Genomic DNA, 11,543 nt, shown 5'->3' with positions numbered 1-11,543 from the left:
TAGCTAATGGCGAAATGGGTAGTCAGACCTCTGGGAAGTGCGTTGGTGCGAAAGAAACGGCACGCAGCGAGTGACCTTTAAGTGACAACAACTAAAAATGGGAGCCAGCAGCGCTCGGACTTTTATTATACTTTCAAAACGTTGTTCAAAACCGATGCGCTTCTTCCGCAAATGTGCTCAAACTCTCACGGAGAACCTAACGCTGTGTGCTGTAAAACAATAAAAGCGCCGGGAAACCGGAGGAAAATTTGCCTTTCATGAGGCTGAAGTGACTGTGCCGGGGCCTGCGTTCCAGTACCTGGTCCAGCACTAGTCGTCCCTGGATCGTCCTCGCTCGTAAACCAATTGACTTCGGGATTAACTTCGGGCCGATCAAATGTACAAAACATCTCCCGGAGAACAGAGATGGGTGCAAATTTGCAAATGAGTCAGAATGCCCCGAGCGACAGCGAGCACCGAGCCGAGCGTTTGATGGGTTTATGGCAGGTTCCGTTCGGATTGCGAGGACAGGATTCCTTATCTTCGTAGTACGCCTTCTTTTCGTCGAAAAGTGTCCTGTCTTTTGTACCGCAGGATGGCGTGTTGGCCGTGAGTGAGTCATAAATGGGAAAATAACTTTTCATAAAATCATCATACAGTAGACGGCCCACGGAAAAAAATCCGGAGTTGGAGACCTGGTCTCTGGTCTCCACTCTACAGCCGGGTCTTTGCCTCGGATCCATCGCTAGGGGCCAATTTCATGGGAAGATCGTTACGCTACTAACGAATTACCGGAAGGAAGAGACAATTTTCTGCTCGACGAGGGAAACACCGAAACGACCTCCAGCCGATGGGATGGAGTTTTGTGGCCAAAATCCAATCCCCCCGGTCGGGTTAGTGCGCCCCGCCCTAGAGGCGCCCAAGAGCCCTTCGGGACTGGAGGGCTCGGGAGTGGAGAAAGTTAATAAAATAATCCCCGGGCGGTGGCCGGTGCCGCTCAGCTGACCACATCAAACGAGACATGTTTATGGGAAGCTGCCCGGCGCTGGAAGGAGCTTGTGGCCGACACAAAGGAAACTGTCCGACCTCGCACCCAGCACCCAGTTGATAGTTTTAATTACCTTTCACTCCACTCCGGGACTGATAGAATCTCTCCATCGGTCCTGGGCGGGAGACGGGCCAGGCCCGGTTACGGTCGATAAACGATATCAGCCGGGAACTGGGCCATTAAATGACCACAAAACTTTGGTCGGCCCATCTTCCGGTGCCCCTCTCTCGCTCTCTCTCTCTCTTTCTCTCTCGTCGATCATCGTCGCTAAGGGCAAAACTTTATTATTGATGAGTTACGACCATAAAACCGGCGGGTGGCCTTCTTATGTACGATGCGCTGCGCTTCACGGCGCGCAATTTTTACGATGCACACCAAATTGAGAAGAAAAAACCCTTCAGAAAGGTGGGGGGGCGATTGTGGGGCCATCTTGTGGCTTTCTTTGTTTCCGGTAGTCCGGCGCCGATGTCCGAGAGGCAGTTGAGTGGCTCTTTCTCCGGCAAGGATCGGCGCAAGGATAGAGACATCGTTTAGTTCGCTCATTAAATGGCACCAATATTGAGCGGTATATTAGCGTGCATTAGGCCGATGCCGATATTGGCCGATCGCCATCCTTATTTCGCTCCACTTTGGCAGGCTTAACGTAGGGCCATTCGAGGTGTTTATTAAAACGGAGCGACTTAGTAGGGCGTAATGGTAGCCATAAATAGTAGATTTATGGGCACATCCTAAACCCAACAATGTGGGCTTTCTGTGATCCACTTTCTGCGATGACCATTGGGCTAGTAACGTTGCCAAAGTGATGAGGCCATCAAGTTTAGGCTTAGCAGTTTAGCGATGGTGATTACGTATTCTTTAATCTCTGCGAAGTATGGCAAGTCTGTTGCGGATCGAATTTACACCCTCCATATACACTAAATTACTCGGTTGTATTCCGTTGATTCAGAAAATTATTACCTTGGTTTTACTTCAAAACAATGGAAATCTTCTGTCGTTTCTGTCGAACCAGGGACTAGGAGTAATTGCTCAATCTATGTACGATGCGTGAAATCACTTAAATATCGGTAAAAGGTTGATTATTAAGACGCCAATCCGTTTTTGATTGTTTTTATGTTAGTTGCAAATTATTCTGCAAACTAGATTCAATCTGTCAATTATTTCGAATAGATTTGACGTCGGGGTTTGCGGAATCGGTTGCAAACCCCGAATGAAAGTCTTTGAACCGGTTGGCACCGATTTCCACGTAAGTACAACAATTTTGTTGTTGATCAAAAGTTAAAGCACTTCATTGCGTGTAGTTCAATTTTTAATGATAATGTGGCACTCCTTATCGGCACCTTATCTTAAGGCACAATTAATCCGTTCGTAAGCTGCTTTCTTTCAGCCTGCCGATCGTAATCACCCAAAGCCTCGCGGTCATTTATTTCGCGCTGGGCCACGGTAAAAGCCTTCTTTTAATAAATGATACAAAGCGCCTGCCGTAAAGGTAACAACGGGTAACTAACGGGTAACAGGGAAAATCAAATACCAGGAACGCTCCCAGCGGCTGCTTATTTACTGTGGCGCGACTATCGATTGACGATCGCTATGTCAATGCCAGCGATTCCGAACGGTGATTGATGATATCGGTGGCCGTGTCCGTGGCGTGGCCTTACACATTTTTTCTCTCTCCATTTTCACGATCATCGTGAATTTACATCGTCGCCGTGCAATCGCCGGATCATCGCCGCCGTGGAGGGGCCATTCTAATTGGCCCGTCGATCGCGATCAGTGCTCATCGCGGGCGCTCCGGGGAAGCTCCTCAGCTCCTTGGAGGGAGCAATCGTCAGCCAGCGAACCATCGTCAGCCAGGCCGGTCGATGGACCTCAGCTCACCGGTACAGATGGTCGTGGGCAGACCATCATCAACCGCGTGGGGATCGGGTTGCCCACATGGCCCCGTGCGCGGCTACCAACATCATCAGCAAATACCAGCAGCCAGCAACCGCCACCGCCACCAACTACCGGTACCGTACCGGGTGGGATCGAATCTCCGCCTGCCGCCGTCCGATCACATCGAAGCGCACTCGGAGATTAATAGCAATCAGCGTGGAAACCAATTTCTCATCATTTGGTGGTGCTTAACGTTGTCTAGGCGCAAAACCCACCCGCCGCGGGGCCCCCGAAGGACTGATGCTTGGTAGCAAAATTAGTTTCCCATCCATCCAGATCCGAGGACCCACCGGCACCGGCATCGGTTCGGGGGGGATCCATCCATCTGCCCAGCGATCGAAGATTCCTGATCTATGATAAATTGGTATCGATCGGACCGGTCGAGGATCCCGCAGGAAAATTCCGACTTCTCCGAAAACCCACTGCCAGTGCCCTTCGGTTGATGGAAATTTATTATCCTGGCTTCGGTTGCGTGAGAGAAGGAGAAGTCGCCATCGAGGATCCGCTCCAAACGGTGAATAATAGTGCAATGTCGTGAAGTTGGAGTCTTATAAATGAATCCCTCCCGAGTGAAAGCTCCCGCCAGAAGCTCCATTAACCGGTGGGGTTGAAACAAAGTTGAAACTCCGAATCCGAGCGGTGCCGACAAAGCGGTCGCCAGGGCCGTCGTGTTTGGGTTCGCGTGCAACACACAAATGTCCCTCTTCGGAATGATATATTCAAAGAATGCGCAGCACTTGCGCAACTCGCAACCGTTTTCCCGAAAGTGGCCCAAACCGGAGAGGGCTTCAATCCGCGATCGGCGATCGGCTGCAAAATATTGATGCTGATCATGAACCGTTCGCCCGTTTAGCAGCATAAATAAGCGTAAACGATCGAGCCCGCGATCGAGGGTCAACGTGGAACTGTCTGGAAGTCGGAAAGTTATGAACTCTCCAGTCAGACGGAGAGATGGTAATTAATTATCGTTTTAATGTAAAATCATTTATATCATTTTGTTTGTTTGTTTTGCCTTCCCGGGCCGCTCGGTTCCCGGGCGTTCCTGTCGCGGGCCACAACTCCTCAAACGGCTCCTCCTTCGAGGTCCTCATTCTCTCGGCGCGGCAGCACTTCGGAAGCACTGGAGGCACATCGAAGACACACACGCGCCCGCGGAACCGGGCCGGAGTGAGCATAAAAAGGCCGAAAACGTGGGGCGCTCCAGCATTTCACTGATTCAACAAACAATTTATCAAAACATGCGCCTGGCAATCGGTTGGCCACGGACTCTTCCCGCATTAACCGGTGGCCGTCGTCGTCGTCGTCGCTCGGACAAGTAGCCGTGGCGGTTGCGGTTTGCTGCTACCTCTTGAGTGGGGCTTTTTTTGAATGCGGAACACCTTTATGCGATCGCGAGCCTTGTGTTGGGGATCATCACGCAAATTATTAACCATTTTGATTTAAATCATCCGATCCGAAGAATGTCTCCTCAAAGGCTTTATAGGACGTCGGAAAAGGCAAACCGTAGGGATGTCCATTGACACTCGATCCAACACGCTGACACGCGGACTTGAGAAGCTCCTTAAAGAGTTCCACCTTGGACTCTTTCCGCGTAATGCTCAAGCAAGGACGCGCCACGCCGCGTCGGGGAGCTTCCCCAAAAACCTAAGGGTATCCCCAACCGCATCGGGAGGCCCACATCGTTATCGAAAAAATGCAGCCACCAACCGCCCACCGCCACGGGCCGACGATCCGCGAAAGGGCCCCACCGGGAATGCACCATACGGTTCGGCTGGGGCCGGAGGGGGGCTCAGAACGCCAACGAGGAAGAGGTCGACAGGGTTGTGCCCGGCTCGAAAGATAATTGATTTCGTTCCCATAGCGGTCGGGAGGAGCGAAGGAGCGAAGGAGCCTGCGCGCGCGCGTCAGCCACGAATCGAAACGATGACCTCTCGGACCGCTCTCTCGGTCGGACCCCCGGGTCGGGCGCAAAAAAGGGGCAGAAATTGATTAGACAACCCAGCAGTTCCTGGGAACACAAGCGTCCCCACACCGCCCCGGGCCGCCGCCGTCAGCCAAACAAGTGAACCAAAATCGTAAATATGAGTCTCCGGTTATGGACATGAACCCGGTGAGACCGGTAGCCATGCACTCTGCGCCTGCGGACTGCGGTTGCGCGGGGTGGGCGAACATTGACTCCATTTTCTTTTGCCATCAATTTTCTGCACCCCCGGCCACGCTCTCTCGTGCACGAGCTCGATCGTCCCTAGGACTTCAACTACTGTGCGACGCAGGGCCCCCTACAAGTGCGAGCTTTCTGCCCCCGGAGTGAACCCGATTCTCTGTGTGTGTCTGTGGCGAGGCTAATCGATCAGTGGGGGTGGGTGATTGTGAAAATGCTACTGCAAAAATGTACCCTCGCTGTCGGTCGGTCGGAGTATCGATCGAAGGCAGGAAGGTGGGCCCTGTCCGGTCGCTGGACTCGGACAAGCCACTCGAAGACGTTGTTTATCGATCCGCGTGGCGTGTGGCGAGAAGTGGAACACTTGCCAACACTTGCGCCAGATGCATGTTGTTTTATTGCACGTCGATGTTATGGAGCACCGTTTCACAATGCGCTCCCCACCGATGCGGAGCTAGGACTACATTACCGTCTATGCCGGGCAAGGGCCGTTTAAGCGACGTTTGCAGTACTCTTAATGGTTATGGTTGGTGCTTAGGCTTTTCCATTGTGAGCCAATTTCTACTTATTGCTTAAGAGTTGGCGGATCGTTCCGATCGTCATTATCCGTGTTTCGGCGAGGGTTCATTTAGTAGTGAGATTGCTGATATACAAAACCAATCGAACGTCAGTGAGTTCCTTTGATAGTTCTGTATCGGGTCTCGTATAGGGTCTTATTATAAAATAACAAAACTTGAAGGAAAAATGTTTTCAAATCATTATGATCATTATTATGAATCATTATATATTATAGACGGCACGGAGCCTTCATCCGTTAAAAATATTCCAACAATTAAACTATCAATGATGCGAAGTAACACAACATGAACAATGTTTTTTGGGGTCGAAGAAAATGTGTATCTCATCCAAACACAACAACCTCAAATAAGCAAACAAAATAGTGTTAAAGTTTGGGCTTCCCTTTATGAACTTCTCTACGGGCCTGCTGATTACAATTGCACCTGGTACGTGTCTAGAACTAAACTATCGGATTGTGTAAAAATTGGCTCTAGCATTACCTTATTTTGATATCAGGCACACGATTTCATGTCGAAAAAAAAATTCAACCATGTCTTCGAAGAGGTTAGACCATGTCATGTCGACTTTTATGGATAAAAAAAAATGTAAAATTGAATGCCTGTCGAAGCTTAAGATGATCATGCTTTTGGAAGATTGCAGTGGTTTAAGCGGTAATTTGACTTTAGGGATGGCAATTTCGACTTAACAAGCAAAGAGCATCGGAGGACTGCAAAACAGGACTTTCTGATCTTCTTTCTTTCTTTCCTACTGACAACAAATGATCAATTTGAATCATGTACTGACGAAAAAACTGCTTCATGAAATAATCACAGCCCTAGACTGGGAGCTGAACAATACACGACAACACGACAACAATCGTCTACACATTTCGACTGAAGGAATTGGATGAATCCTTCTGTGAGGGAATGAACAAACTGGCGATGCGTTGGGAGAATATTGAAATTCTTAACGGGGACGATGTTGAAGAATAAATGCATGATTTTGAAAGATAAGATTTATACTTCAATTTGTTTTTCACCCAATCTTGCGATTTGTTTTGGTTCGTCTTCTACCATCATGAGTGCATTATCTATCAGTTGGTTCCTGTAGTAATGATTAATTGCTCAAAAAAGCTCGTCTTTAAATTCAATTCCGCAGTTCCGCAAACCAAAGAATGCCTGCTAAATTAAAAACTGTAAAAAAATGTTAAAATTAATCTTTTGAAAGGATATATAACCGTGTTCCGTTTTCTTTTAGTGATAAATTCACGATTCCCGGGAAAACAAAAGAAACCATTAGAATATTTTGACAACGCACATTGCTCATAAAAGAGAAACAAATTATTCTTGGAGGAAGTAGGTTAACGACTACAAATGAGGGTACCAGTGCTAATGATTCCTTTGTACCGTAAAAAATACTGTTCCCCAAGCTCGGAATGGAAATGTTTGTTGTTATCATGCGTTTGTGCGCCATGTTTTGATGGCTGGAAGCGAAGAACCTTTTCCCCTATTTTCCCGCGCGCACATCGGTGCAAATTATGCATGCGTATCCATTTCTCGCGCCCCGAATTCATCATAAACCCAAATTAATCAACTCCGACGCGCCACGTCACGGCCACGGCGGTGGGAAAAGAGGCGAGAAAAGGCCGCACTCCACCGCAATAATGGGTGGACCGCGATGGACGTATTTCCCCCGGAAAGGTGAGGTGACTAAAGTGAGCTAATTAATCACCGCCGGGCGAGTTCCCCACGACTTTTCCAGGATCCTCCGCGGTCCAGTGTGGAGGCCGCGGTTGTGTCAGGGCGTTGATTATGATGAGCCCTCGAGGACCGGTGGCCGGAAATGCTAATTGATTCGCTTAGCACACTGCGGCCAAAGTGCGGCTTTTGGCAAACCGTTTCGAGGGTGTCCGCTCCCCCGCAGCTTGACCAAATTAAAAACAGTATCCAATCCTGGTGCTGGTGGCCCTTCTTGGTGGGAAATCCCACGAACCCTTCTACGCGCTTGATCGATGAGAGAGATCCGGGAAACGTGGAATCACACGGACTCCTTCGCCGCAAACGTGTGGCGGCCGCCCGCCGGGCCACATGATGTCCTCCTGTGGTGGGTTTCCGGTTCCGGGGTTAACCGAATCAACCGGAACCACCCCGCAGGCACTCGCTCTGGTCACACCTTTTGCATACATCGTCCTCAACGGTAGTCGATAATTACATCGATACGCCCGTGCCAAGGATGTGCGCCTCAGGACACTCTTCGGATGGTGCGGCCGGCCGACCACCGGGTCCTCGCCGTCGGGGATCGTTCTCCGCGGAGATCGCTCCGGAATAACCGCGCCCACTGTGTTTGCCTCGCGGTTTGGTCCTGCGCGCCGTGTCCTGACTCGGTGTTGGTTGCTTTGACTCGTGAGTTTTCCACCGCTCCACTTTTCCCACTTTTCCCACTTTTCCTTCCATCCGTTCGCGTGAGCAGCGAATAATGCGCGGGAGTGAGACCGGCTCCGGTCCTAGGTGCGAGTGAGCCAGCACGATAGCACACGCTGGACGCGTGCGCAGATCCCCTTCCGTGAGCGTAAGCAGGATGACGCTACTCGCGCGTGAGAACCGAACTCACTGCGGACGAGCCAGAGTGAGACGGGACGAAAATAAAAACGTGTTTTGTTTTCCCCCTGGGGGGTGATGCTGCTGCTGGCCTGTGGTTTTGTGGCTTTCGTGGTTCCCTTTTTTGTCCGTTTTTTTTGTGTTATCCTTTCGGTGATGCTCACTCGTCGTCGTCGCCCTCCGGAATCATCTCCCGTGCCGCGCGGCGAGGAGACTTCGCACTTTTGGGGCGCGACTGCTGCGATGGCGACGAATTTTCATCTTCGATCGACTTGACAGCGTGGTTGACGTTTGGAAACAAAACAAAGAAGACGCTGGGCCCCAACGACGACACCTTTCGCTCGATGACTTGCTAGATTTCCGATTCCGATTCGACCACTAGAACCCACGGGTTGGGCGTGTTTGTTTAGATTGTGCCGAAAGAACGTGTCGAAAGGAATTTCCCACCGAAAGCGATGTGATTGAGTTGCGTAGCCTCTCGTCGATGTTATCGGGCGCGATTGACACGACAACAGTGCGTGGGGCTTGGTGATGTTGGGGTTTTGTTCGATGCGAAACCCCGAGGAAGTAATTATGTCATCGCCGGGATCGAACATGGGCCGCTAATCAATTTATGCGTTGACACGTGAACATGCGTACAGCATGAGTTGAAATTTTCATTTGAAATTAACATAAGCCCTAGGTGGCGTGCGAAATGGAGGCCCACAGCCCCGTCGGACCCGCCGTATAAATCCGATGCCAATTGAAGATCGCTTCTGTACCACACCGCCGGGGACCACCGTTCAGCTGGGTGCAGCGTAATAATATGCTGAGCTTCTGTTCTGATTGCTCGGCACCGGATTTATGGCCACATTCCGCAAGCGCACCGAGGCACACTGAAGAAGCCGAAGACGCCCGGACCAAGAAGGAAACTAATTTTCCCTCAGCAAAATGTATCGAGCGCCCATGTTAACCGACGAAACCGTGGCCGGGCCCCGAGATTCGCTCAACAGAACAAATGCGTTCCATTTGACCCGTTAATGGACATTATAAATTCGGCAGTGCGCATCGAAATCGCACCAATTAATTTGCCGCCCCAAACGTCTGCGTCCTCCAGTCCCCCAAAGGTGGCCCCAAAGTTGGCCGACACGAAGCCGTAAAAAACCGCTGAAATAAAACATAACAACGAAAAATTACCCACCACGAGCGAGCGGGAGACCCCGAAGCGAACTGGCCAAACCTGTGCCAGAAACGGCACGGAGAACCGCGCGATCATAATTTTAATGTAATTTTTTCCAGTGTTTTATTGGGTTGCGTTGCGGGCAAATTTGGGGCGATCCCGCCTTATGTGCTTGGGCAAACCGAAACCGCAAAAGAAACAAATCAAGAATTGTACAACACAGATCCATCATGTCCCACGGCTCGCGGCAAGCAGGCAATATTAACAACAATCACCCTTCGGTTGTTGTTGTTCACCGTTGTGTACTGGATGCGTCCTCGAGAGAGCCACGCGAAGAGTAATTGTGGGGACCTCCGAAAATAAAACAAAGCGGTAAGAAGCCTTGCTCCCTTCTTTCCTTTGCCTGCCGGGGAAGAGTGCGAAAAAAAGTGTATGTTAAGTATGTAAATTGAATTATATGTTAATTTATGTGTTGTACACAGTCGTGAAGCGTTGGCAGGCCCGTGAAATTGCCCGGTTGACTTCTGTGGGTGGAACTGGTAGCCGTGTGAATGGCCGCCTTGGGTTGAGCCAGCAGCAAATGGAGCAAGCTGCCGGGCCGAGAACCGAACCCCGTTTTGTTTCTGGTCTTTCAGTTTATTAAGGATTTATATTTCTAAAATAACAAAATAGGTTCACCGCAGGTTCTTCGGGCGCAGCACGTGCTACGAGATACTTTGGAGGCTATTCATTTGAGGACTAATTTGCTTCCAAAACCCCCCCTGGGTTTAACGACTTGCTTTATCCAACCGCAGAACGTCTCGATCTCTATTCTCAATCCACCGGGGAATAGGATCCCCATACATTAGTGGGCTCTTCTCCAGTTTTGTTGTGACGCTGGAAACGAGACTAAGATTTCGATCGATTGCGCTGCTTCCATGGCCACTTCCTGTCGTTCGGCTAGCTGAACGTTCCGTGTCCGATCCACCGATAGGCAATCTGTGGCCATGGCGGTAGTAAATTAAGTCCCCAAAACTGCACATCTGCCTAGTGGTCCTCCCTCGGGCCGTAGCAACAGAAGCGACATTTATCATACTTTTAATTAGCAACTTTAATGGCTGTTGATTGTTTGCGAACCAATCGCGGTCGCGGGCTGACGACGTTTGGCTTGTGAGGATCGCAAAATACGGTACCGTTCTTCCTTGGCCGTTCTTAATTGCTCGACGGCTGGTAGTTGATCGCGCAAGATCGCGTCGAGGTGGTGTCGTAAAGGTATCATACCAATTAAAACGGTTGAAACACGATCCGCTGCCGGCAAGTGCCGGTGATCGTCGCCATTTGCTTTTGTCAGCCCCGGCAGTCGGCGGTGGCGGCAGAGTGTTACCACTCAATTATCAAATTTACGCGAACAAACCGAAAGGAATGACACAAATGTGTGGTGGTCCGCAGGTGGCACGGCGGGCATTGCTGGTGCCGGCTGTGTGTGCGGGTGAATGGGATCAAACTGTCAACGGCTGCCCCGGCGGGATCCGGAGGATTATCACCCTCCGGCGCGCGCGCGATCGAATCGAACTCGCAGCAAGAGGAGACGCAGAAAAGAGGGCAGAAAAGGACGTTCCGGCGGAACCCCCCGCACCGTGCGGACATGCGGGCACCCAGCGTGAAATTTTGCTCTCCCCTCCCGCCCCCCATCGGGCATATTTGACTAAGGTTGACAAATTTGACAAATATTTTAACAATAACAATTTTTGGTTAAATTAATAACGAATCGCGCGGCGAGCGAGAGAGCGAGAACACCCGGCATCGGTGTGTGCGAGAACGGGCTCACCCGAGCCCTCTGCCACGGTGAGAGCGAGAGCGACCTTTTCTCGCGAGCGCCCGCAGCGAACTGAGCGAAAGTGAGATGAGAGCAGGCGGCTCTCGCGTGAGAGTGAGAGCGGAACACACGGAACCCCGGTGGCCACGCCTCCCGGATGGGCGTGACGAGGGGTTCGAGGGCTTCTCGCTCTGCTGGAAGCGATGTTTGCGCTCAGTATGCTAAAACCGTTCGTGCTCGCAATAGGTGTTCCGGATCCGGTGCCCGGTGCTGCGTGTGAGCTCTGAGAGGTTTCCCGTAGAGTGACGCGAGGT

Source organism: Anopheles bellator, chromosome 2 (genome assembly GCF_943735745.2).
Source record: "Anopheles bellator chromosome 2, idAnoBellAS_SP24_06.2, whole genome shotgun sequence".
In the NCBI taxonomy this organism is placed as follows: Eukaryota; Metazoa; Arthropoda; class Insecta; order Diptera; family Culicidae; genus Anopheles; species Anopheles bellator.
This window is presented reverse-complemented; position numbering follows the sequence as displayed.